Consider the following 3,731-nt stretch of genomic DNA (forward strand, 5'->3'; position numbering starts at 1 on the left):
GCACGTAAAGTGGAAAATGGCGAAGTCACAGTAAAAACCTTTCGCGGACGGTCGAACGCCGCCGGAATCCCAGACGAATCCAATTTAAAGTTGACGTCGGAAAATGTAACTGCGATCCGTTGAAATTCGTACAGTTTTTGCGACATAATCCAGCACGTGCAGATTAAAAACGAATTCGAGCGCTGCGAAGAGTTTGACCGATCCCTGAAACTATTGAAACAAGTGTGGGAATTTGACGTGTGCGACCTAACGCATATAGAAAATGCATTTTTGTGCATCACCTTACACGCTGGACGTATGTACATACATATGTATATGCATGCATACATACATATGTAGTTAGACGTGGTTCTGTCAAGTCTAAAATTTACTGTTGTGTATGTACTAACATAAAGCTCAGATATGAAAGTTAAGGAAGGGCGTATTCCGCCATATATATTTACATAATATTTTACAGTGTCGGAACAGTGAACGTAGAAAATTTTAGCATAAAGTTTTCAAATTACAATAATGATCTTTTACGCTTATTGATATGTAGTATGGAAATTCAGGTTTATAAATAAGTATAATAAATACATAAAGTATTTACTTTCATTACCTTTTTCAACCACTTACTACATTTATGTATTTTCTCGTTGTATATGTAATAAGTAAGTATGAGATTTACTTCTTAAAAGTTAATTCAAATTTATCTTTTTAAATAAAATAAAGTAAATATAAACTCAATAAAAATTTGAGTGTCTAAAAAATGACGAATTCCAATGTTATCACGATCATAAAGCTTCATCTATTGATACTTCGTATATATTATCCAGTAGTATAAATAATTAAAAACAATATAAAAAAAAAACAAATTAAAAATATGTAAGAACGACTTCAAATTCTAATCACCCTAATGGTTTCCATGGGTTTCCGGAAACCCGTTGTTAGAAATCTAAAAATTATACAAAATTTTTTGGACGGTAACAACTTCAAAAAGATCGCAGTATATTACATAGCAGGTAAAGAGAAAAGAACTCATGACCGATGACACATTTCTTTTAATTTTTTTTATTTAATAACTTAATGTGGCAACACCCATGCGATGATATGTCATCGGGTATAACACTAGTGTATATATAAAGACGCTAATCTATGTGTGTGTGTCCTAAAACTAGCCGAACATAATGAACGAATCGATGAAAAGCTAAAACTTCATATAAATTCAGGTATACCTGAACTCCATGGTCTCAGCCACACACTAAAGTCGATTCTTTAATTGGCCTTATTTTTCAAACATTAATTGAATTTTTCGTGCTCGCCATATAAAAATACGAAATTATAATAATTTTATTTAGCGAGGTTTTGAACTTTTTTTTTTATTTTCATATTAAATAATTAAATATATATTTAAACATAAACATTTTAAAACCATAATAAAAAGTAGGTACCGTCGCGGTTTCGGAAACCGGAACACTTGTGATTTTACGATTTTTGGGCAATAAAAATATTGTCCCTTTAGGTTGTGGTTTTAAACGATCGGGTCTTTTAAATATGATTGTTTTCTACGAATTGAGTTCAGTTTAGTGTGAGTTTTCGAGGTGTACGGATCGAAATCGTTGAAAATAAAAATACCATGCAACATTACACTCAACTATCATTGGAGGAGAATATAAAAATCGCGGTTTTGGCAGATTCTGGATATTAATTGCGATCAATTTCTCAACAAATGGGACGTTCTGTATCTAATGTGTTAAGAATAATGAAAAATAAAAAGGATTCTGGAACTTTTGCTCGTAAGAAGGGAACAGGACCAAAAAGATGCACATCCGAGAGACAAGATCGCCTGATAACTCTATTATCTTTACGGCAACGGTTCAAAACTGCTGTAGAGATAAGAAAAGAGATCTCGGATCAATTTTCAATTGAAATTAGTGATGTAACCTTAAGAAAACGACTCAGAGAAGCTGGACTGCACGCTCGGAAACCTGCGAAAAAACCATTACTTACGAAGAAAATGATGAAAAACCGATTGAGTGGTCGAAATATCACAAAAATTGGACGACATATCGGCGACAAGTCATATTTTCTGATGAGTCGAAATTTAACCTCTTCAGCTCCGATGGTTTTCCGTACGTTCGAAGAAAATTTGGAGAAAGATTCGACCAAAAATGTACCCTGAGACAGTGAAGCATCCCCCAAGCCACATGGCTTGGGGATGTTTTTCTTATTATGGAATTGGTCGAATATAGTTTTTTGCAAGGTTCCATTAACGGAATAGCACATAAAAAAAATTAGGGTGTGACCAACCCATGACTTTATCTATGTATTTGAGGAATATAAGAAGGTTACAAAACAAAATTAGATATTGAACTAATAACTATGATAGCGATACAAATTGAGCGCAAATATATGCAAATCCTTGCACAAGACAAAAGTTCTACTTCCGGTTGTCGGATTTTGTTCAAATTTTTTTTATTATTTAAAATCAGTATAATTATTATACACATTAAATATCAAGAGGATAAAAATAATTTAAAAGGTCAAAATAAAATAATGAAAAATTGTTTTAAAAAGAATACTACTTCCGGTTTACGAATTCTGACCAAAACGTTAGCAGCTCTAAGTTAGTATATAAAGAATACAAATATAAATTTTCAGCTAAATACGTTCAGGGGTGTGGACAGTATCCAGGCGACAACATTTTTGACCTTTCTAAGAGGAGAAAATCCTATTTCCGGTTCATTAAATTTGGTGATTTTATTTTTTATTTTTACTTAAAATCACTATCTTTATAATACACAATAAATATCAAGACGCTTAAAATAATTTAAAAGGTCAAAATAAAATAGTGAAAAAATAAAGAAATATTGTTTTAAAAAAAAATACTACTTCCGGCTTACGAATTCTGACCAAAACGTTACCAAATCTAAGTTAGTACATAAAGAATACAAATATAATTTTTCAGCTTAATACGTTCAGGGGTGTGGACAGGATCCAGGCGACAACATTTTTGACCTTTCTAAGAGGAGAAAATCCCACTTCCGATTTATTAAATTAAGTGATTTTTTTTTTTCATCACATTAATACAAAAATTATACTTGAATTTTTTTGTGAAGATCACACATGTTTAAGGGGTCGAAAAAAATAGTGGATGATAAATCGAACAAGAGTAAACTGCCACTTCCGGTTGAGGTATGCTTACCAAATTTTATACATAACTTTTTATTACGCTTAAACTTCTAGATATAAAATTTCAGTTCAATAAACCAAAAGGTTTCTGAGAAAAAAATAAAAAACCTCGATTCTCTAGAGTAAAACTACTACTTCCGGTTCAGATAAAAATATTTAAAAAATATAAGGTTATAGACATTATTATTTCTATCACATGTAAAAAAATTTAATCCGATTCAGTCAGCGGTTTGGGATATAATTGAATTCAAAAACTTAAAAAAAAGAGGACACCTATAAGGGGAGGTACCATTTCCGGTCAACTTAAAAATTTGAAAAAAATTTTCGTCATGTCTATAAGAATTTTAGTACCCGATACCAAGTTTTAGTTCGATAGGACTAACGGTGTTCAAAAAATCCCCAAAACACACAGACACACAGACACACACACACACACAGACACACACACACATTTTTTCTAGATCATGAAAACGTGATCAGTAATCGATTCTGAGTTCGAATCAGTCCAAATCTCGAGTTCGAATTTTCGCATGATCACAAAACTTCATCTATTGTTACTA

This window comes from Arctopsyche grandis, chromosome 1, assembly GCF_051622035.1.
Source record: "Arctopsyche grandis isolate Sample6627 chromosome 1, ASM5162203v2, whole genome shotgun sequence".
Lineage (NCBI taxonomy): Eukaryota > Metazoa > Arthropoda > Insecta > Trichoptera > Hydropsychidae > Arctopsyche > Arctopsyche grandis.